A 25,289-nucleotide genomic window follows, 5' to 3' on the forward strand; every position below is an offset into this window, starting at 1 on the left:
GAAGTAGCCACCGGGTCCAGTCAGAAATGCCAGATGGGGGTCACTGTGGCATCGTTGCACTCAGCTCAACTTTGAAGTGCTGCAGTTGCCAGTACCGACGGTAACTACTGAATTCCAAACGAGCGTTAAAAGCAATCGAAGTAGAACGCATGCCAGATGAGGTTTCACTGTGGAATAAGTGTAGTCATCGCAAAATGCGGTTTAGCTGTGTTCCGATGCAGTACCCAGCCCAGTCACTGATGCCAGACGACTGATGATGATCGTGGCTGTGACAGTGGTCGGGGGTGGTGACCGGTAGCTCAGGACACCCGGCATGAACCCTACCCCCAGTCCGGGGTCGCTGAGAGATCGTTGTGATGGTGAACCCGGCCCTCCCTTCGTTATATAGACACCACTGACTCCGGCACGACGCCCCTCACTCTCCCTCCACCTCCCCCACTCCTCCCCTCATCCGTCCGCCGTCTCTGGAACGGGAGACTGAGAGTGACAACAAAGACAGCATGGACGGAACGAAACAGTAGCTTCGTCAATGGTCTGGCTCCTTTCTTTGTCCTCAATAACCCATAGCACCAACCCCTATCCTCTCCCTTCTCTACCCCCTACCACCTTACCCCTCGTTATTAAACTCCCCCCTCCGCCCTCCCCCCCCCCCCCCTTCTCCGTGCGATACAGCTGGTCCGAACGCTTCCCCTCCCTCCCTCTACCTCCTCTCCCACCTGGCACTATCCCTCTATTTCATCTCCTCCCCCCTCCCACCCTTATTCATCTCATCGGCTCAACCGCACGCGCCGGTTCGTGCGGTCGCGTGCCCGACCGTCTGCCACCTATCCTTCAATGGGATCGTCCGAAAAGGCACGCGCTGTAGCACGCGCTGGTGGATTTCTCTGTGTAGTGTTGGGCTGAATGGTTATCGATCCATCTCCACGGGCGAGTCTATTGTGTGGTGAAGGGGGAGCGGGTTGTTGAAAGGGAACGGGAGGTAACGGCAGGTTTGCGAGTATCAGCTGTTGTGTGTACCGAACCCAGTTACACTCGAGAGGTTGAGAGGTTGAGAGTGTGCTTCACAGAGGGTTGAAGCACCGAAAGTTCACACGATATATCTCGGCACTGATGTCACGTTGTGGAAATACGTGCCTGTCTGTTTTACGAGGCATTCCCTTTCCAGTTTCAACTCAACAGTCCCTGTTTATTTGTTTTACTATTTTAGATTAATTATTTGTCTACCAATGCTACCAAAAAAACAAAAAACAAACAAAAAAAAACTACTGTCCCTTCTCTTCTTTCTCCTTCGCGGGTTTTTACATTTAGTCAAGTTTTGACTAAATGTTTTAACATAGAGGGGGGAATCGAGACGAGGGTCGTGGTGTATGTGTGTGTGTCTGTCTGTGTGTGTGTGTAGAGCGATTCAGACTAAACTACTGGGCCGATCTTTATGAAATTTGACATGAGAGTTCCTGGGTATGATATCCCCGGACGTTTGTTTCATTTTTTCGATAAATACCTTTGATGACGTCATATCCGGCTTTTTGTAAAAGTTGAGGCGGCACTGTCACACCCTCATTTTTCAATCAAATTGATTGAAATTTTGGCAAAGCAATCTTCGACGAAGCCCGGGGTTTGGTATTGCATTTCAGCTTGGTGGCTTAAAAACTAATGAGTGAGTTTGGTCATTAAAAATCGGAAACTTGTAATTACAATTATTTTTTTATTAAACGATCCAAAAACAATTTCATCTTATTCTTCGTCATTTTCTGATTCCAAAAACATATACATATGTTATATTTGGAAAACAAGCTCTGAAAATTAAAAATATAAAAATTATGATCAAAATTAAATTTCCGAAATCGTTTTAAAAACTATTTCATCTTATTCCTTGTCGGTTCCTGATTCCAAAAACATATAGATATGATATATGTTTGGATTAAAAACACGCTCAGAAAGTTAAAACGAAGAGAGGTACAGTAAAGCGTGCTATGAAGCACAGCGCAATCGCTACCGCGCCAAACAGGCTCGTCACTTTCACTGCCTTTTGCACTAGCGGCGGACTACGTTCAGTTTCATTCTGTGAGTTCCACAGCTTGACTAAATGTAGTAATTTCGCCTTACGCGACTTGTTTTCTTCTTATTTTTGTTTGTTCGTTTTTTTCTGCGGTCTCTCTGCCCTTCCGCAGATACATGTAATCCCTGAGCTGCACACAGTCCAGCACGAATTTCTTCAAAGGTTGTCAAACGCACCGGGTTCGTTCCGCTTTTTTTAGCATTTTGTTGAAACAAAAGAGATGTTTTTTTCTTACATTTCTCATCTCTTCAATTTTCTAACCAAGCTTCAAATATAGTTTCTCTTAATAACGGCATGGTTGTGTGAGTTTTTGACCGATTTATAAGAAGAAGTCAAGCCAAAAAGAACAAAAATCCGCCTGCAGCGCCGCTTTGAATGGAAACACTCACGGCGAAATTCGCTATGTAGCGGCATCGCGTGTTTTTCGCCATCGTGCCGCCGCCGCGTCGCTATATGGAAACGTAGCTTTTACGTTTCGAAACGTCACTCAATATAACATGCACTGATGAAGTTTGTTTTCGCAAGATAACAGTTATTGCTTCCTGCCCTACAGCTCTATCAACACTTCGGGGAGGAAAAGTAATAAAACTACTACAGTCGAGACCGGATGTAAGAAAGTCGTCGGGACCCACTTTTTGTCTTTCATACATCCGGTCTTTACTAAATCCGGTTAACCGGATGTATGAAAATATTGTGGATTGACTTTCATACATCCGGCCACGCGTCTGTTACTTGATAAAAGTAGTTTTTTTTTCATACAGTCGAGACCGGATGTAAGAAAGTCGTCGGGACCCACTTTTTGTCTTTCATACATCCGGTCTTTACTAAATCCGGTTAACCGGATGTATGAAAATATTGTGGATTGACTTTCATACATCCGGCCACGCGTCTGTTACTTGATAAAAGTAGGGTTTTTTTCATATCATTTTTGTATTTATTTGTTTTTTTATGTTTAAATGTTTTGATACATATCCTTGTTCGAAGAAAAGGTTTGTGAATAACAAGTGGAAAAGTACATGTACTTCCATACACTGACATAGTCAGGACAACCGATAGAAAGAGCAACTGTTTGTGTAAGGAACTGTTCTGCTTTGCATAAGACCGTGCACTCTCCGCCCCCCCCCCCCCCCCCCCCCCGTCCCTCTGTGTGTGTGTGTGTGTGCGCGTACGTGCGTGCGCTCACGCGCACGTGTGTGTGTGTTTGTGTGTGGCTCAACCGTATTGTGTGTGTTTCCTCCACAACCCTTTTGCGCTTTTGACAATGTTTTTGGTCGTGGAAGCTTTGTAATGACCGTTGGCGTAGCAAATAACATTTTCTGAGTTCTCTCTCTCCCTCTCTCTCTCTCTCTCTCTCTCTCTCTCTCTCTCTCTCTCCAAAACGCACACATTTATAACACACACACACACACGCGCGCGCACTGAATACAAAAAAGTGAGTTAAACTTAAAACCAGTTTAATGGATTAAAACAACAACAACAACATAAAAAACAAGAAGGGCAAAGCCCATACGACTCACATGCTTGACCTTGACCTTTACATGACCTTGACCTTCAGCTAAACCTAGCAATGACATCATACACTAAGAACTGCTTTACACATTTTTCCTACCAAAATACATGTGACCTTGACCCAAGGTCAAGGTCATCCAAGGTCATGCAACACAAAGCTGTTAATTCAAGACATAGGAAGTACAATGGTGCTTATTGGCTTTTTGGCTCACGAAGTGTAGCCTATGCGATCGTAACTTTGTCTGTCTGTGCGTTTGTGCGTTTGTGCGTGTGTGTGTGCGTGTGTGTGTGTGTTTGTGCGTGTGTATGTCTGTGGTAGAAACTTTAACATTTCCGAGTCTATGTGTGAGTGGTTATCCAAGACTATGGATAAAGCTCGCATAAGATTACGTCACGGTCAAAAGTGTTTGACGTCAATTAATGCATCATGACGGCATGCCTCCCTGTAGTCTTTCTCTCTCGCGTGGTGTGTGTGGTCTCGGTCATTGTTATTTTGAGCGGGCCGAGACTATTTGGCAGTCGTGTCCCTGTAAGTAGGCTACATGCAGACAGACAGATCTAGATCTAGTGTCTCTCTTTCTTGCACAGTGTCACCTAAGCTTACTGTGTGTGTGGGTGTGTATGTGTGACGGAGTGATTGAGTTTGTGTTACTGTTTGTTTATTTCTTACGTGAGCCTTGAAGGCTTCGCCTCTTGTTTAGTTTACAATTTCATTCTAAAACAAACGAGCGAAAATTTAACGAGAATACAAAGCATACAGACAATACAAATAACAGAGACAAAACAACAACAAAAACACCAAGCAAACTGGGCTTACATGACAAAAGATAGTTACACATACATGTACTGTACAAGTATTTGCTTCTTTTCAATAGTGTAATGTATAGTGTTGCGATGTCGCTGTTCTTGGTTATTGTAAGTTGGAATTAGGACCTGTTCTCAGTTCTTTGTTGTTCAAACAATAATGCTTAGGCCAAAAAGAAAAATATGTGTTTCCGGTAACCCAACCGACCCTATTTTTAAGCGCCGACCCTACGCTTTTCGCACAAAAAAATAAAAAAATATGAAGTCAAGAATACTTTATTTACTTTCAATATATCTAGGTCAAAAACATGTGCTAGTAAACTAAGGAAGCGTTTAAAAAAAACACCAAAAAACACGTAAAAAGACGTTAACAAAACGTAAGAAAAAGGACTAAAAAAAAATATATATATATATATATGAGCCTGTGCCAAAACGTGGTCTGCCGAAAGAGCCGACATGTTCATGCATTACTGTTCATCAACCGCACTTTCAATCGCAAAAAGCACTGAACAGTTTGAAAGCATGTATGTTAAAGACATAGCAAAGACAGTTTCAGAAGCTTGCATGCATTACACCTACATGAAAAAAATAAAAATGTTAGCCGAAGCGAGCAAATCCGGCGACTTAAAAGTGGGACATTCCGTACATGGTGTTTTGTTCGTCCGCGGTCCAGAAATCTCCGTCGGCAAGTTAGAAACAGTGCCCATAATATTGATAAATGTACCCTAAATTACCACGAAAAGATGATGTCTACGAAAAAAAAGATGTTTATTGGCAAAATATTTGACGTCAAAAACGTCCATAGCGATCGTAACTCCCTGTGTCTCCAGCGAACTCACGATACGTCCCTCGATTTTCGAATCTACGAACGTCATTATCGCAACCGAAAGTTGTAAGCAGCAGTAAATAAAAAGTTTTATTTGATTTGCAAACAATTGATTTAAAATAAAAGTATTTTAAGTAGTTTTGAGAAGTTTTTAGGTTGAATGCAATTTTCATGTCTTTTTGTTACGATCGCTCAATATTCAATAACTTATTTTAAATCACCGCGGAAGTATCGGGGCTGCTGTTATAAATAGCAAAAACGTTACACGCACGCAGTTGGACTCCATTTTGCTACACGGATGGCCGACTTTCGCAGGGAAGGTAAGTTTTCGTTTCATGTCTCCTGTTTGATGAGCGTTACGATCGACATAAAGTTACGATCGACTCAAAATTCTTCAAGTTTTTTACTTATTCGCTGTGTTATAGCTAGTAGCAAAGAATATGTTCTGGGTGATTCTTCCTTTCATATTTTAAGCATTTGTCTGGACTGAAAAAGTTCGTTGAAGCTGAATTAAGACACAGGGACAGTTTGGGTCTTCGTTACGATCGATCCATATTCTGTGATGTCTTTGTTACGATCGACTGAACATTTTCACGGCTAGCAATAGCAACAGCAAACAATGGTTCCGCTTGGATTAGCAAGTAATGTATGAGTTTTCGGACTTGTTTTTACATTTAGTCAAGTTTTGACTAAATGTTTTAACATAGAGGGGGAATCGAAACGAGGGTCGTGGTGTATGTGTGTGTGTGAGTGTGTGCGTGCGTGCGTGTGTGTGTGCGTGCGCGTAGAGCGATTCAAACCAAACTGCTGGACCGATCTTTATGAAATTTTACATGAAAGTTCCTGGGAATGATATCCCCGAAAGTTTTTTTCTTTTTTTCGATAAAAACCTTTGATGACGTCATATCCGGATTTTTGTAAAAGTTGAGGCGGCACTGTCACACCCTCATTTTTCAATCAAATTGATTGAAATTTTGGCCAAGCAATCTTCGACGAAGGCCGGACTTCGGTATTGCATTTCAGCTTGGTGGCTTAAAAATTAATTAATGACTTTGGTCATTAAAAATCTGAAAATTGTAAAAACAACATTTTTTTTATAAAACGATCCAAATTTACGTTCATCTTATTCTTCATCATTTTCTGATTCTAAAAACATATAAATATGTTATATTTAGATTAAAAACAAGCTCTGAAAATTAAAAATATAAAAATTATAATCAAAATTAAATTGTCGAAATCAATTTAAAAACACTTTCATCTTATTCCTTGTCGGTTCCTGATTCCAAAAACATATAGATATGATATGTTTGGATTAAAAACACGCTCAGAAAGTTCAAACGAAGAGTGGTACAGAAAAGCGTGCTATCCTTCTTAGCGCAACCACTACCCCGCTCTTCTTGTCAATTTCCCTGCCTTTGTCATGAGCGGTGGACTGACAAGTCAAGTCAAGTCAAGTTTTATTCCAATAAAACCCCGTGAGGGTACATGGACGATGCTACGAGTATACGGTCTTGCTGAAAAATTGCATTGCGTTCAGTTTCATTCTGTGAGTTCGACAGCTACCTGACTAAATGTTGTATTTTCGCCTTAAGCGACTTGTTCTTGGTTTGGTTGTGAAATATTTTTCGAGAAGGCCACTCGGGGATCTTCTTGCGTCAATCGTAACGCAAGACATGTAACTCTCACTGTGTCTCGGTTACGAGTGACACAAAGTATTTTTGGACAGCTATGCATTTTCATACGTATGCCTTTCTTTTCTATTTAAGGTCTGCGTTTTACTTTTAACTTTTGGAATTGAGAGTTTAGGGTTGTGTTTTTTTTTTTTAATGTTTGTAGCTTTGATTTACGAGGAATGCATGTCGACCGTAACTTTTCTTGGGAAGGACACAGTATTGTTTTATGTCCTTTGTTACTTGTTTTTTTAGTTACCTCAATTACCAGCCTTGTAAATAAATGACTCTGCAGATGAAAGCATATTAATTTATGGTGATTGTTTCAACTTAGACACATCTCTTTGTAGGAAATCCAGTACAGTCTTAGTTCTTAGGACTGATGTTAGAAGTGGTATTGTTGCTCTTAAAAGTGAAATGTTACATTTATCTGGGAGAGGTAGAAGAGACAGGGGTCAGTGCTGTAGAAACTGCACTTGAACATGTCATTAAATTCTAGATGTGCTGTGGGCAAATATTTTTCTGTCTTGTACTTGAGCCTCATTTCTTTTTCGTGATTGTAAGGTCTGCGACTGCAAGTCAGATTGTCACCCCAGGCTGAACGAGTCCGGAAGCAGAACAACGAGCGATCCAAAGAGTACAGACAACGGCTAAAGCTGGACCCTGAACGCTACGATGTCTGCCATGAACGAACTTTGGAGAGGAACAGAAGACATGCTATTCTTACACAAACACGTTTGCACCCACGCGTATGGCTTTGCTTGCAAAGTACACCAACTTTTTGAAAAATACACTCAACGTTTTGGGAAAGCCGTACTCTTGCCTCGGGTTTAGTGTAAACAGGTCTGCATCTGGTTTGGTCTGACTCCCTTCTGACAGTGACAGTCTGGCAAGTTTGCTGATCATGCATAGCCCGAGTAGATTAATTTATTTGATGGGGGAAGCCAATTTTACGAACTTTGCAGTTATCATTATCATATTATTTTACATGTAGGCATTGGCAGCTAAAGCTATGTGTGAAAGCTGATCTGTGATTTTCTCTAGTCTTGTACATTGTGGTACTCTGAATGCTTGTGTGTATTTATTGGTAGAGGTGCACATTTTTTTTTTAAATCTCTGATTACCAATTTGTGATTGATCAAGTCTTGTATTTACCTTTGTAGGGTGCTAGTGTGTCATGTGTTTCTTTCAGTGATTATGTGCATGACTATTTGAGAGTGCAAGTGACACTTAATGTGTGGATGTGGAGGATATTCATGAGATTGACATTTCCCTTGGGCGTTTGTAATTTTACCTTGTTTTCTCCATGAACTTGCGTTTTAATTTTTCATTTTTATTTAACCAGTTTTGAGTGCAAAATTGTTTGTTTAATGACTTTTGACTCGTTCAGACTGGAATGTAATGTTCACGAACATTAACTGCAGGAACTTTCTGTATAAGCTGATGGTGTAAATATACCACTATTTGGGAATGTTTTGGTTAGTTTTCTGTTGTGTTTTTGAGATTCTTGCCATCCATTTTCCAATGAATTTGTACATTTGAAGACATCTTATCCTTATTTTGCACTTCCTGCATGTAACACCTGGCATTTTGGCATTTCTTATTCTCTTGTCACATTACAGTGTGTGTTCCTGACTTTGTGTGTCAACCGGAACATGAGACACAGTGCCATTTTCATGTCTTCCTTGACCCCGTTACAGTTGACACAGCAGGGACTAGTTTTTCTACTTTGCTTTCTTTTTCATGTGATTTTGAGGTTTGTTTGAATTGCAAATGATGGTTTTAATAAAATATTCTAGTCTTTGAAACATCTTCTCTGTTTTTAATTTTTTTACAGGATTTCTTGTGACTGGAGTGTGTCAACTGTAACTCAGGACACAGTGATGGGTGTCTTATTTTTCAAAATACAAGGTCCATTTTAGAAGTTCCTCAATGAATCTCTTTTGGGATGTAAATCTTACTTGCTGAGTAAATTTGAAGCAAATCAGTTAAGAACTTATAAAGATACTTATGAAAATGCTGTGTCTCGCGTTATAGTTGACACACAGCTATGTTGATGCGTTTTTTTGTTTTTTCGCAAAAAGTAAAGCCCAAGTTATCTTTTTGGTTATGGAAATAGTTACACTATACAAAGTCAATTAGTGTATAAAGATAAGACAGTATTATTTCCAGTTTGGTTTTCAACCCCAAATGTCCCATTTTGGCAAGCACGTTTTGGCACAGGCTCATATATATAAACAAGAAGGGCAAAGCCCATACGACTCACATGCTTGACCTCAAATAACTAAACCTAGCAATGACATCATACACTAAGAACTGCTTTACACATTTTTCCTACCCAAGGTCAAGGTCATCCAAGGTCATGCAACACAAAGCTGTTAATTCAAGACATAGGAAGTACAATGGTGCTTATTGGCCCTTTCTACCATGAGATATGGTCACTTTTAGTGGTTCACTACCTTATTTTGGTCACATTTCATAAGGGTCAAAGTGACCTTGACCTTGATCATATGTGACCAAATGTGTCTCATGATGAAAGCATAACATGTGCCCCACATAATTTTTACGTTTGAAACAGTTATCTTCCATAGTTCAGGGTCAAGGTCACTTCAAAATATGTATACAATCCAACTTTGAAGAGCTCCTGTGACCTTGACCTTGAAGCAAGGTAAACCAAACTGGTATCAAAAGATGGGGCTTACTTTGCCCTATATATCATATATAGGTGAGGTATTCAATCTCAAAAACTTCAGAGAAAATGGGGAAAATGTGAAAAATAGCTGTTTTTTAGACAACATTTATGGCCCCTGCGACCTTGACCTTGAAGCAAGGTCAAGATGCTATGTATGTTTTTTGGGGCCTTGTCATCATACACCATCTTGCCAAATTTGGTACTGATAGACTGAATAGTATCCAAGAAATATCCAACGTTAAAGTTTTCCGGACGGCCGGCCGGATGGACGGACGGACGGACAGACGGACGACTCGGGTGAGTACATAGATTCACTTTTGCTTCGCATGTGAGTCAAAAACTAAAACAAGAAGGGCAAAGCCCATACGACTCACATGCTTGACCTTGACATGACCTTGACCTTGAGGGTCAAGGTCAAATAACTAAACCTAGCAATGACATCATACACTAAGAACTGCTTTACACATTTTTCCTACCAAAATACATGTGACCTTGACCCAATGGTTCACTACCTTATTTTGGTCACATTTCATAAGGGTCAAAGTGACCTTGATCATATGTGACCAAATGTGTCTCATGATGAAAGCATAACATGTGCCCCACATAATTTTTAAGTTTGAAACAGTTATCTTCCATAGTTCAGGGTCAAGGTCACTTCAAAATATGTATACAATCCAACTTTGAAGAGCTCCTGTGACCTTGACCTTGAAGCAAGGTAAACCAAACTGGTATCAAAAGATGGGGCTTACTTTTCCCTATATATCATATATAGGTGAGGTATTAAATCTCAAAAATTTCAGAGAAAATGCGAAAATGTGAAAAATGGTCGTTTTTAAGACAACAATTACGGCCCCTGTGACCTTGAACTTGAAGTGAGGTCAAATTGCCGCACATGTTTTTTGAGATCTTGTAACCATACACCATCAGGCCACATCAGGTGTTGATAGACTTAATAGTGTCCAAGAAAATCCAACGTTAAAGTTTTCCGGACGGACGGACGACTCGGGTGAGTACATAGACTCACTTTTGCTTCGCATGTGAGTCAAAAAAACGACCGACCGACCCTATTTTTTTCGGCGATGTTACCGGAAACAGACATATTTTTCTTTTTGGCCTTATAATCTTGAATGTAATTAGTATGACCCAACATTACTAAGCCGCGTGTAATTTAGGTCAAGTCTCAGAACAATATTTTTATCTGGTTATTGGACACAGTTCTTTAGGATTTGTGACAGAAATGATTGTTTCCCCCGGATCTATGTGTCCTTGTCTGACATACTTGACTGGAGTTTTCTGACATGGACTGAACAGCTTTCAACCCTTTTGCTGCACAAACGCTAATGCTAGCTGTTGAACAGGCTCGTCGTGCTTACTTTGTTCAGGTGCCGGCTGTCTGAAGACGTTTATATTATTATGGTTAGGATGCTGTCAATCGTACAGTAAACCTCTCCTTTTATGACCAAAAAAACCCACACACACCAAAATAAAAAACAAAACAAAAAAGAAACGACCGAGGAAGCCAAGTTCAAAAGGGAGTGAGTTTTAAAATGGGGGTAAATGTACAACATAAAGTCCGAACGTGCAAGGTCTCAATAAAGGGGAGGGGGGTTGGTCTTAAAGGGAGGGTTCCACGGTACATCTGCTTTGACTTACTTGCACAACTTCAGTCGACACAGATAGACAAATAAATGCTCCATTTTTACAAGGAGTAAATAATTGTGTGTGTGTGTTAAACGTTTGTGTTCATATCTAAGTGACAACGTTTTGAATGAACGGAAGACGTGATGAAGAAATGTTATCCTTGGTCCCAGTGCTGTTATTGAAAAAAATGTGTTGCCATACTTTTCTGTAAATTAAAGGCACAGTAAGCCTCCCGTAAACCATCACTGAGCTCCCCGAGCCTCTACATACAGTGCAAGCATACTTCCATTTGAACGCTCACCGAACGGGAACATCCTGGCTGCTTTCTGTCGAGAGTGAGACATTTTCATGTTTTAGTACTTATTCATTAAGTTATCTATTCATCAATTTGATTTCTATATTGAATTTTTCTTTTATCTCGTTTCATATGTATCGTTTATACAAAAAAAAACCAGAACATCAAGAAATCGGCTTTATTGGCTTGAAAACAGTAAGTCGGTGCATTCTGCAAACAGTCAAAACACAGCCAGGCATGGCCTGTCTAGTTACAACGAACAGCTGAAGAACAGTTCGGGGTCGGCCCGCTATTGCGCGGGTCCGCTATTGCGCGGGGCCGCTATTGCGCGAATCTGCTATTGCGGGGGTTAGGGTTAGGGTTAGGGTTAGACCCGCGCAATAGCGGCCCAGCCCCAACTGAGTTCAAATCGGTGTTATAGCAGCGAACTGGGTTGCACGGCATATCTACACTTCTTTTTTTTCTCTCCATGGTCTCACGAGGTCGATTACTGACTGAAGAAGATGGAGATGACAACAGCCAGTGTTGCCATGGAAACCAGGGCAAGCAGAGGGTGGGCGATGTTACCCCCAAGCTGAACACCCTGCATGGACCCCGTGGCTCCGGATTCTTCCGCCTGGGACACCACTGGAAACATAAAAAGTAAAAATTCAGACTTCACCAAAAAACACCGAAGAGAAAATCGGAGCAAAATGCATGAATGTTAATGATATAGATAGTTGTGAACTAGCCATTTTGGAGAGGTGTTAGGCGAACATATCCTTCACGGCCGGTATGAAGGAGTCGAGGTTATATACTTTAAACCGGAATTAACTCTAACCTGTCAGTCTAGATTTAATTAGGTTCAGTGTCAAATATTCCGATGCAGAAAGTCGAGGTTAGCAGCGTCCTCGATCCGGCGTTACTCGGGTGTCAATACTCGGATGTTAAGCCTAAAGAAAACAGCATAATGGAAGCCATTTACAGGGGCGGACGAGGGGGGGGGGTGCACAGGGTGCACGTGCACCCCCCTCCAGCAAAAAAAAAAAATAAAAAAAATTGGAAAGCTGATTCTATGACCATTCATAAGTTCAAATGGCACCAGATGGCACCATTTTGCTTCTTTGAGCCAAATTTTTTTCCGGGGGGGGCATGCCCCCGGACCCCCCTAGCAAATTCGGGCGCTTCGCGCCCATCACATTCACTTTCGATTCAAAGTGCACCCCCCCTTACAAAGCAACTGATCCGCCCCTGATTTAGGAACCTACGCTAACAAGATGCGCGCGAGCTTCCATTCAAAGTTAGCTTAGGCAACGAAGGTTCGATGACGTCATCCAATAGTCACATCACAGAAGGAAATGTACACAGGCTGAACGTAGCCCATTTTAGCTCGACTTATTAGACAGAGAGGCTTGAGGAGAATGATAATAACAAAGTCGTTAACAGAGTGCAGACCTCAATGATCGTAAGAACGCACAATTTATTGTTTTCTGATGGTTATCTGTTACCGAAACTTGCTTTGGATCATGGGGCAGACAACTCTCGTAAACCTGTTGGGCGCAAAGTAAGAATCCGGGGCAGAGTTGGAATAATCGGGTTTTCCCGAAACCTCATTTTGATTTCCAACAAAGCGCCGCATTTCCGGAAACGAGCTGCCTCGTTCTAGAAATGGCAACCCTTCGACTGGCACAAAAACGTATACCCTTTTCACATGTCATGAATAAGGTATATGACAAGAAGAGCAAACGCTCGATCGAGTCACTTTCGCAGTTCTGAATATTATATGAGGCATCAGATGGACAGGAAGAAATTGCTATTCACAACACAATGAGTCACGTTCACATAAAATTTTATAGTTTCCGAGAAAAGCCCAACGTTAAGTTGTGTGTTGCCGAACAGAAAAGGCTAGTTATCTCCCTTGTTTTTCTGATAACGTTCGTAAAAGGCTACAGATGTAAATACTTTGATGTAAAGAATAATCCTACAAAGTTTCAATCACATCCGATGAACTTTGTCAAAGATATAAAATGTCTAATTTTTCCTTTGACGCTGACCTGTGACCTTGAAAAAGGTCAAAGGTCAACGAAACCATCGTTAAAGTGTAGAGGTCATTGGAGGTCACGACTAAACAAAATATGAGCACGATCGCTTTGATAGTTTCCGAGAAAAGTCCAACGTTAAGGTGGTGTCTACGGACGGCCGGCCGGACGGCCGGCCGGACAGACTAACACTGACCGATTACATAGAGTCACTTTTTCTCAAGTGACTCAAAAAAGCAAGGTCTTATACAGGGGAAGTCTTGAATTGGGGGTGCGGGGGTCAGGGCGTTAGCAATTTTCTCCCCCCATTCCTAACCGTTAGGTGGTGGGTTCAAATCAAGTGCTAGTCTTTCGGATGAGACGAAAATCCGAGGTCCCTTTTCAGAATTTCAGAATATTTTCGTCACGTCGTCAATTGCTGACTTTTAGTGACTAGCGCTCTTTAAGAGGACAAAGACGGAGAAAAAATCAAAAGTAACTGAGGATAGAAAAGACTTAAGCATAAAGGAAGTAGTCAAACGAAACAAAACGATCAAGGAGGAACTGAATATAACTGAGACCCTACTCTAACTTTGAAACAAAATAAGGAGTGGGGAGGAGTTAGAATGAGAGTTTGGAGAGCTCCCCTCTGAAAGATACCAGAGAGGGAGCCTCGGCAGCAGCTGCCGGGAGGGAATTCCACACGGGGATGGTACGCGGGAAGAAGCTGTATTTAAAATAGTTTGTACGGGCGGAAATTTGGCGAAGTTTAAGGTTGTGGTTGGATCGAGTTCTGCCAGTGCCAGGGGTGAGGTAGGGGTCTGGGGGGATATCTACCAGGTTGTTGATGATTTTGTGGAGCATTGTGAGTTGGGTCTTGGTGCGCCTACTTTCTAGGGTTTCCCATCCGAGTGACTGCAACATGGAACTGACACTACTCGTGTACACTACATTGGGGTGTGCACGTTAAAGATCCCACGATTGACAAAAGGGTCTTTCCTGGCAAAATTGTATAGGCATATAAAAATGTCCACCAAAATACCCGTGTGACTTGGAATAATAGGCCGTGAAAAGTAGGATATGCGCCGAAATGGCTGCGATCTGCTGGCCGATGTGAATGCGTGATGTATTGTGTAAAAAAAATTCCATCTCACACGGCATAAATAAATCCCTGCGCCTTGAATATGTGCGCGATATAAATTGCATAAAAATAAAAATAAAAATAAAAAATAAATCCCTGCGCTTAGAACTGTACCCACGGAATACGCGCGATATAAGCCTCACTCAGCGCATGCAGCTAGCTAGATGCTGCTGTCTCGACTCTATTTTGAACACAATCATTTTTTTTTCTCAGAGTAGAGTGTTAGTTTGTTACAATTAACAGGCTGAAATCATCTTTAATTTGAATCAACATTTTGCAACAATCAATCACATCAATATAGCGCACAGACTGACTTGCACATTACGTTTCAAGAGCCTAGATTACCATGCAGTGACAAGAGCCTACTCAGTAAAGGGACGTAATGCTGTCTCTGCAGCCCAGAGAGACTGTGGGAGTTTACAGATCTCTGGTTTAATATACAATCAGTTAAGACTGAGTAAAAAATTATTACAATCGATAGTTACCAGTGAAAAGTTATATCGGAACACTCTTGTTGTGTTTTTGTTGTTGTAAAATGTAAGATCTGAAAATTAAGTAAAATTGGTGCGTTTTGGTCGAGTGGGATGGGTCGTTGAACTGTGGTGTTACAGCCAGCCGAAGTTAGGCCTAAAAAAAAAATAGGTGTGGTTACGGTAACCCGACCTACCCTATTTTTAGGGGCCGATCCTATAACTTTTTATTACATTTGTCAAAAAAAAACAACGAGTGCAAAAAACGCAATGAAAGCGAAAGCGCCCGAGTCGCACACTTATTTCCCTGTCAAGTAGGTTTAATTTGTACACATTAGAAAAAAAAGTAAAAAAAAAAAAAAAGTGATTGCCTACCTACCTACCCTATTTTTTTGGGCTATGTTACCGTAACCACACCTATTATTTTTTTTGGCCTTATCAAAAGTGTTTTGCTTTTTGTAATTCGGTTGGTTTGGTGCGTTATACAATGCATCTGCTTTTTCAAGACTAAGCATTGATCACTTTAAAACACAAGGATCATCATAGGCCATCATGACTTGTATCATTTTACATCGCATTCTAAGAAAGAGCAGAATTCTCACTATGCGCGCAGTACATTTCTAGAATCGCGTAGCGCAAAGTTGGAATTCCTACAATGGCGGCCATTGTTGGAATTCCAACAAAGCGCAGGTCATTTCCGGAAAAGCGCCGATGACGAGATGGGTCGCAACAAACCCTTCAAGGCTAACTTCCCTTCTTTGTTGCCATTAGTTTCATGGCTGACGAACTTCGGAACAGCTGTTACTTTTCGTTTATGTAATATTTAGAGTTTGCTTTACGTGCAAAATAATGAAATATGAAGAGCAGATGACAGAAGAGCACCTGATATCTTACGTGCATGTCTTATAATTTGGTTTGCTGAACGTGCTTCGACTGATTGCTGCATGTGAACGTAAAGTAACATCCGTTCGTCAGCCATGAAACTAACAAAGAAGGGAAGTAAGCCTTGAAGGGTTTACGGGAGTTGTCTGTCCCATTATCGAAAGCTACTTCCGGTTATAACCACCAGAAAACAATAAATTGTGCGTTCTTACGATCATTGTCATTGAGGTCTGCACTCTGTTAACGACTTTGTTATTATCATTCTCCTCAAGCCTCTCTGTCTTGTTAGCGTAGGTTCCTAAATGAATGGAAGGGCGCTGGTTCTGTGGCGACGCATAGTTCTCGAGATAGGTGTGACCACATGACGTCATTAATACTTTCGTCATCGAAGATCTTTCGTGTTCAAATCAGTGTCATTTCCCAGTTTTGACAAGTTGAGAAAAAGAAAGACATTTAATTTTGCGAAGAAACTGATTATGAAAAGAAAAGCAAGCGTGGAGAAATATGGTTGGGTCACGACTCACGGTCCTGCAAGACTTCAAGTTATGACCAACGATTTCTCCTTCTCTCTGTTTTACAGCGCACACGGCAACATGATATAGGTATGTTACAAAATGCGTGCGCAGCTCAATTTTTGACGTCATTGAAAATGGCCCCCCATTTTCTGATCACTCACACTGTCTCAGTTTTGGGGTCCTCTTTTCTATTCTTGTCCAAATTTACATCACATGGGCACCCTGTCGAAGACGTAGAGCACATTCTTGACTTTAAGATTGAGAAAGATGGCGAGTCCAACACTGTCGAGCTCGCCGGCCAGAATATCGGGCGAAGAAGACACAAAAGAGGTACTTTTATAAACCAATTTATAGCCTTTGAACTCTTATGAGACCCCTCTGAACAGTTAGTTTGACCATTTTCCTGCTGTTTCCCAAAGTTTCAAGTCGATAAAGCGATGCGAAGTACCTTTTAACGGATGCGCCGCTTTGCGCCCGGATTGTCACCCATGTTGTATTCACATCCAACATGGCGGTCGGTAAAGTTCGTCTGCTCTCAGTTTCATACTAACTTACTTAAAAAATTTTTTTTTACAAAAATAAAAAAAATAAAAATTATTTTTTATAGTTCTTTAGATTCTGAACCTTTCTTTTGATACCAAATTGAACAATATTGATAAACAAATGTGTGAGTTACAGTTAATTTTAGCTGAAAAATGTCAAAAATGGTTTCAATTTATCCTCTTTGCCTCTATTACGAATTTTATTACTTTAAAAATTCATAACTCGGGTTACACTTATCCAATCTCAAAGTTATATATACCATTGGAATGCTGATTTTCTGCTCTTTCAAGTGATATAGATCAAAATGTTAAATGAAAATTTTGAATTTTTTTGTAACATACCTACAACATGCACGAATGTTGTTATTCTTTTTTCTTAGAAGTACCGTAGATTTGTTCGTGGCCATATTTTCCACATAGGCCTATGCATTGTTATATTACGGGAAAAAACACATTTGAACACATACTCGCAAAGAAATTTGGATCGTTTGCTCCGAAATTGCAACGTCGATATGCCAACACTGAAAAAGTCTTGCTCAATATGCAGAAACAGGCTGGTAGTGTCATATTTTTGTAAATGGGTTTGGAAGAATTACTCATATTTTACATAGCACTCCGGTCCTGTTCTTTTTTTCGGCGTCACTGACTCTGACCCCCCCCCCCCCCCCCCCCCCCACCCCCCCGATGAGTTCCCGATGAGTTACTTTGGCGACGCAGCATTATTCATTTATTGTGTCTTTTTCAAGCGCGAACTTCCTTATGACTTACACTTGGTATAAGTCCTTTTCTTGGAAAATCAGCTCTTCATAAAGCTTCGCCTGTGACGAGGATCAACGTACAGGTTGCGTTCTTCGCATGGAACAAGTTTAAGTTAAACTGAGTTCTAGAAATGACCATTTGCTGTCGTTTGTCCTGTCGTCGCTCCTCTAAAGAAAACTTGGAATGTGAACGCTCACCTAGCAGCGTGGCAACAAGGGTGAAGATCAGTACTGCACGGACAGATGATGAAAGAGCCATTCTGTCCTCAAAAGGTGTGTCAGCAGCCAAACTCAGTAGCAACAAATCAGATACTTATGTGTTACGTCTTCCGAATCCTTGCACGATAGGTCATCAAACGTTCGATTAACCGACAAATGTAGCCGAGCTATTCGATTGGCAGAATAGGCACACAGATGTGCAGAAACCACGGCGACAAAGTCTCAGTTACCAAATCTCACCTGAGCGGTATCTTCTTTTTTTGCAGTTTGCGTTTTTTAACTGTAGGTTTTGACTTGATCGGCCCACGCAGTGAGGACTGGCAAATGGAACAAAGTGAGGATAAGGTTCCTGCTTCATTAAAAAGAAAAAAAGAAAAGAAAAAGAAAAGAATTTTTTTTTTATCACATCAGGGGTGAAAAAATACACAATAATTTTGACGCCATTGTCGAAATGACGTAATAGTCTCCATGTTTGATGGCCGACTGTCTTGGTTAAGCAACGAGTAGTACGTAGTTTCGGACAGCCCGAAAGGACTGTGAGAATGTTAGTCAGTCGGGGCAAAAAACAAACAAAATAATAAAAAAAACGCTCGCGCTGGACCCGAGTACTCTTCAGACATTCACACACACACACACACACACACACACACACACACACACACACACACACACTCTCCCTCACTACTTCTCTCTCTCCCTCTCTCTCTCTCTCTCTCACACACACACACACACACACACACACACACACACACACACACACACACACACACACACACACTACCACATCTCCATTCTAAAACACGTCACGTTCCAAATCAAAAGACGACATTCTATTTTCTTACGTCACTATTCTTGGTTTACGGTACCATTCGGCGGCTTCGCTACGAGTATGACATAGTCTTGGTTTGCCGAGACCTTGCACCGTTCTGTTGCACCGCGAATTCCTCCCACCGCCAAGTCGTTTTTTTGGCTCACGTAAGTGTAGCCTATGCGATCGTAACTTTGTCTGTCTGTGCGTGCGTGTGTGTGTGCGTGTGTTTGTGCGTGTGTATGTCTGTGGTAGAAACTCTAACATTTGAAGACGTCACATTACATTGACGTCACATTATGACGTAAGAGGGTTAGACGTCACGCGAAGGAAGTACTGAAAGTCTCGGTCATTATTATTTTGAGCGGGCCGAGACTAGTGTACATGCAGACAATCTAGATCTAGTGTCTCGCTTTCTTGCACAGTTTCACCTATGCTCTTTCTGTGTGTGTGTGTGTGTGTGTGTGTGTGTGTGTGTGTGTGTGTGTGTGTGTGTGTGTGTGTGTGTGTGTGTGTGTGTGTGTGTACTGTTTGTCGATTTCTTACGTGAGCCTTGATGGCTTCGCCTCTTGTTCTACCATGAGATATGGTCACTTTTAGTGGTTCACTACCTTATTTTGTCACATTTCATAAGGGTCAAAGTGACCTTGACCTTGATCATATGTGACCAAATGTGTCTCATGATGAAAGCATAACATGTGCCCCACATAATTTTTAAGTTTGAAACAGTTATCTTCCATAGTTCAGGGTCAAGGTCACTTCAAAATATGTATACAATCCAACTTTGAAGAGCTCCTGTGACCTTGACCTTGAAGCAAGGTAAACCAAACTGGTATCAAAATATGGGGCTTACTTTGCTCGATATATCATATATAGGTGAGGTATTAAATCTCAAAAACTTCAGAGAAAATGGGAAAAATGTGAAAAATAGCTGTTTTTAGACAACATTTATGGCCCCTGCGACCTTGACCTTGAAGCAAGGTCAAGATGCTATGTATGTTTTTTGGGGCCTTGTCATCATACACCATCTTGCCAAATTTGGTACTGATAGACTGAATAGTGTCCAAGAAATATCCAACGTTAAAGTTTTCCGGACGGCCGGACGGCCGGACGGACGGACGGGTGGGACGGACGGACGGACGACTCGGGTGAGTACATAGACTCACTTTTGCTTCGCATGTGAGTCAAAAATGAGTCACACCCGCGACCAATGCCTCTGGTTCTAATTGTACAAAAAATGCCTTCCTGGGCTATTATGGCTCTTCAGTCCAGTCCAGCAGCGCTTTGTCCACAGACGGCAGCTGAGAGCTCCGTGCCCGCTTGCTCGTCGTCACAGTATCGCCGCTTCTTGCCTGAGCAAGATATTTGTTCTTGTCTTTCATGATGTTCGACAGCGTTGGCAGGGGGACACCTAAATCAATGGCCATCTGTGTTCGGGATTTGTGTGGACTGTCCTCTACTGCCTTTATGATTTTAAGGCGCCCAGACAATGTCAACACTCTACGTTTGCCTGTAGCTTTCGCTTTGCGGTCCGCCATTTTGCAAGTTCGAGTCGCTATGGAAGGGAAATTACTCTAACCACACTTTGGTGACTTGGGTCTACTTTCGTTTTCTTACAACCGGTCTTGCAACAACGCATTTTGTGCTGCTCGGGACCAGAGATTTGCTTTCATACAACCGGACTTTTATACATCCGATTTTCATACAACCGGAAAATTCTAAGTAATAACAAACAGTAGCTTCTGCCGGGACCCTGCCTACCCCTTTCATACATCCAGACTTTCATACATCCGGTGTTTTATACCATCCGGTCTATACTGTATAGGGTGTGTGTGTGTGTGTTCGCTTGTAATAGCGCACATGTGTGTGTGTGTGTGTGTGTGTGTGTGTGTGTGTGTGTCTGTTTGTCTGTCTGTGTGTCCACGTGCCTGCATGACCATGTGGGTCAGTATGGGAAAGAGAGAGAAGCCACTAATTCACACACTAGGTCTTGCGTGCGCAGGTTTTATTTTTCTTATTTGTTTTTAATAGCTTTTCTTCGTTCGTTCTACCGAAGGAACCAGACAATATCAGGAGGGGGTGTTTTCTTCCTTTTTCGTGTAAGAGCTACACTTGATTATTCTACAAATATATTATTATCAATTTAAAAAAAAACATGTCAGTTTCATGTATTTAATCTGTCCAGGTATTTTATCTGAAGCGTCCAGCATCCATGTACAAAACACACACACACACACACACATCCACACGCAAGCGCGCGCGCACGCACGCACGCACACACACACACTAACACACACACACACACACACACACACACACACATACACTAACACACACTAACACACACACACACACCTTAGCCTAATTTCATTACAGAGATACAAAAGCATGTCAATAAGACTGGAACCAGCCTCTCACTGTAATTACACTAATCGTCACCAACAACAACATGTTTACGCACAGAACAGACAAATCATTCACTGACACAGACAGACACACACTGATTCACGTGTCAGGCAATGCAGTCACGTGCACAAAGCACACGGATTTAGACTATAGAAAGTAAGTAGTGTAGTCGCGCACGTAGGCCTACTGCATGATATCACGAACGCGACTCTGGACATCGATCACGCTCAATCACTGAAACTTTGATGTCACGCGAGGTTTTAAATGCGATTTCTGCAGATCAATAACAGAACCAGAATAAAGGCAGTAGCTCTAGGCCTTAAGTTAGAGTTTTTGTGCGAATCTTCCCTGTTACCATTTTTTATTTTGATGTGTTTAAGATGCCCGAGCCGTGTCACACTTGCCTTGTTCGTGTTCCTATTTGCAAGGAGTAAGATTGATGGTAGTCCGACGCGTTGGATGCAAAATGTTAGCTGTTTTTACAGTGAAGAATGTACTTGTTTTTGTTCTGCACGCCTTGAATATACCTCTGGCCTATTTGCCCAGAAACGCCTGTATTTATCTGGAGATGTTGAAAAAAAACCAGGTCCCCCACAACAAGTGTCCATTGTCCATATTAACGCTCGCAGTATTAAAAATAAAATTGATCTATTGCATCCTGAAGTCCAAAAGCATGACGTTTTAACCATATCTGAGACTTGGTTATCCCATACAGACGACAGTTCCTCACTACTGATCCCAAATGTTCAACCTCCATTAAGACTAGACAGACCAAACGACCCACATGGGGGAGTAGCCATTTATGTTAAAACATATTTGTTTTGTAAGCCACGTCCAGACCTGCACGTGCCAGGACTTGAAGCAGTCTGGACTGAAATTAAGTTTCATAAAGATAGACTTTTAGTGGGTTCTTTTTATCGACCACCTGATGCGAAGGTCCAATATTGGGACTTAGTTGACGAAAGCATTCGTCGAGTAAATAACCAGTTTGTCAAATTTATCGTCCTTGGAGACTTTAACTCCGACTTTGGTAGTAACCCCTCCCAGCATCTCCTGAACTTATTGAACTTATATCAACTTACCCAACTTGTAACCCTGCCAACACGTGTCACGGAGACAAGTAGTACCTGCCTAGATTTAATAATAACCCAAACCCCGCAAATGATACAGCGCGTAGATGTTTTTCCTCCTGTGTGTAGTGACCACAGTGTACCATGTGCAGTATTAAATACTGTAGTTATTCCTAATCGCTCATTTAAAAGAACCATTTATAATTATGATAAGATGAATATTGAAAGTTTTTGTGGATCACTTTCCCAAGTTGATTGGTCTGCTGTCTTTATTGATAAATGTCTTGATGAAAATGTCCAAGATTTTACTCAGATTTTCATGAGCATTGCCAAAGAGAATATGCCGGTTAAGACTGTAACAGTTCGATCGGAGGACAAGGAGTGGGTAACATCTGACATCTTAGATTTAATTGATGCACGCGATCAGATACACACTAAAGCGAGATTAACCGATTTACCCGAAGATTGGTTGTTGTATCGACAGACACGTAATTCATTGACACAAAAGAAAAGAGAAAGAATTATTGAGTATTATTCCAATTTGGATACAAAGATCTCAGACCCTTCAAAATTCGGAACCAAACAATGGTGGAAATTAGTTAAATCCTTTATTAAAAAGAAGGGTATGAAAACTGAGGAACTTCCACCAATCCACTCAGAAGGTCAAATACATTATTTAAACCACGATAAAGCTAATATTTTTAATGATCAGTTTATTCAGAATTCGTCCATTGAGAATCCAGACGATGAACCTCCCGAAATCCAAATTTCTGATTGTTTTATGAATAATTTAGTCTTGTCAGTTAATGAAGTAAAAGATGTTATTATAAATTTGAAGAAGACGAAAGCTGCAGGTCCCGATTTAATACATAACCGATTATTAATTGCTTCTGTGGATGTTGTATCAGAACCCCTTTTAAAAATATTTAATAGAAGTTTAGTTGAAGGAAAATGTCCTGCCTCGTGGAAACTAGCCCATGTTACTCCAGTATATAAAAAAGGTCCAGCAGAATTGTGTAATAATTACCGTCCTATATCATTACTGAGTTGTGTTGGTAAGGTGTTAGAAAGATGTGTTTATGTACATGTTTTTGATTTTTTAAAGGCAAATCACATACTCATTCCACAGCAGTCTGGTTTTTTGCCAGATGATTCATGTGTATTCCAATTGATTTCGATTTACAAAGAATTTTGTTCCTGTCATGACAGAGGCATTACGACCCAAGCTGTATTTTTTGATGTGTCGAAAGCGTTCGATAGAGTGTGGCACAAGGGCCTTTTGGCCAAGTTAGAAGCAGTGGGCATTAGAGGTCGGTTATTATTATGGTTCTGTGATTATTTAACAGACCGCAAGCAAGTTGTTGTAATTAAGGGAACACAGTCTAATGTTAAAAAGATTCCTGCCGGTGTTCCACAAGGATCCGTGCTAGGCCCGCTCTTATTTCTGGTTTATATTAATGATATTGTAAAGAATATTGAATCCGGAATTAAGTTGTTTGCTGACGACACAAGCATGTATCTTGCATTAGAAGATGTAGACAGACGAACCAATATATTAAATCAAGATCTTGATAAAATTAGTGCATGGGCCAATAAATGGAAAGTTAAATTTAACGAGACTAAGACTGAATTGTTAAATATTCAACGTGATTTAATCCCCCCTCAACCCTTGTTTTTCAACAATGTCTTTTTAGAAAAAGTAGATCAACACAAACACCTTGGAGTGATTTTACAGAGCACCTGCAAGTGGGATGCCCACATCCAAAGTATAGTTAAAAAAGCGAATTTACTGATTAATTGTTTACGATTTTATAAATATAGATTAAGTCGAAAAAGTTTGGAAATAATGTACAAGTCTTTTATTTTACCCCATTTCGACTATGCAGATGTTGTTTGGGATAATTGCACTAAGATAATGGCAGATGCATTAGAAAAATTACACTTAGAAGCCCTACGAATTATAATAGGTGGAGTTAAGGGCACTAGCCATGCAAAGCTGTATGAGGAAAGTGGGCTATGTAGCCTTGAAGAACGAAGGAAAAGACATAAATTAATTGTTTTTCATAAGATGATACATAACAAATGCCCCCAGTACTTAGTAAATGTATTGCCCCCTCTTGTAGTTGACATTAATCCGTATCATAGACGAAGACCATTAGAAAGATATGTGCCTCCTCATAGAACCGAATTATTTCGCAACTCTTTTATCCCCAAAACGACTGTACTATGGAACACCTTACCAGATAACGTTAAAATGACCACCTCCTTGAGCGAGTTCAAAAATTATTTGTTAAATGCTGATTTTAAAGTACCATGCCATTATTATTTTGGAGAAAGATTTGAACAAGTACATCATTGCAGATTGCGTATTGGTATGAGTGATTTGAATTTTGATTTATGTAAGCGGCACCTTAAGGATTGCTCTCAATGCGAGTGTGGTTATCCCAGCGAGACTGCTGAACATTACTTATTGCATTGTCCCTTGTATAGAGATATAAGATTATTGTCCATTGATAATTTGACAAATGATTATAAGTATATCGAAATATTATTGAAAGGCATCCCGCAATATTCACGAAATGTCAACCAGACCATATTCATAACTGTACAGGACTATATTAGACAGACGGGCAGGTTCCGTAAATGAGCCTCTATACTTCATTCATTACATTTATTAGACACTGTCATGCGACATGCTGCCTGACAAATTTTTCCCCATAACCTCTCTCATGTTCTTTTGTTGTTTTCCGACTTATCAATTATGTCTCGATTTATGCGCAATGTAGTGACTTTTCCTCTGATCACAATATGCATTAACTTTGTGCGAGTGTCATATGTGCACTTATTACAATTGAAAAAATCCCCTCAAATATTGGCGCTCCAAGTCTTCTTCTTCTTCTTCTTCTTCCCTTAAGCTAGCTACTAGCTAGCTGCCCTTTCCCCACCTCCTGTATCACCAACCCCTTCCCATTTTCTGCTTGTTTG

At 40.9% G+C, this 25,289-nt stretch overlaps 2 long non-coding RNA genes across 2 annotated transcripts; one reads left to right on the forward strand and one right to left on the reverse strand.

Moving 5' to 3' along the window:
* The first annotated feature begins 4,786 nt into the window (after nucleotides 1–4,786).
* On the forward strand, nucleotides 4,787–8,680 carry LOC138967559 (uncharacterized). Its single transcript, XR_011455990.1, has 2 exons — nucleotides 4,787–5,518; nucleotides 7,433–8,680. It is a non-coding gene; the product is annotated as an uncharacterized lncRNA (long non-coding RNA).
* Nucleotides 8,681–11,660: 2,980 nt separating this feature from the next.
* Nucleotides 11,661–18,286, reverse strand: LOC138967558 (uncharacterized). The gene is made up of 2 exons (XR_011455989.1): nucleotides 18,000–18,286; nucleotides 11,661–12,123 (listed from the first exon to the last, which is right to left on the reverse strand). It is a non-coding gene; the product is annotated as an uncharacterized lncRNA (long non-coding RNA).
* Nucleotides 18,287–25,289: the final 7,003 nt, after the last annotated feature.

Source organism: Littorina saxatilis, linkage group LG5, assembly GCF_037325665.1.
Source record: "Littorina saxatilis isolate snail1 linkage group LG5, US_GU_Lsax_2.0, whole genome shotgun sequence".
Lineage (NCBI taxonomy): Eukaryota > Metazoa > Mollusca > Gastropoda > Littorinimorpha > Littorinidae > Littorina > Littorina saxatilis.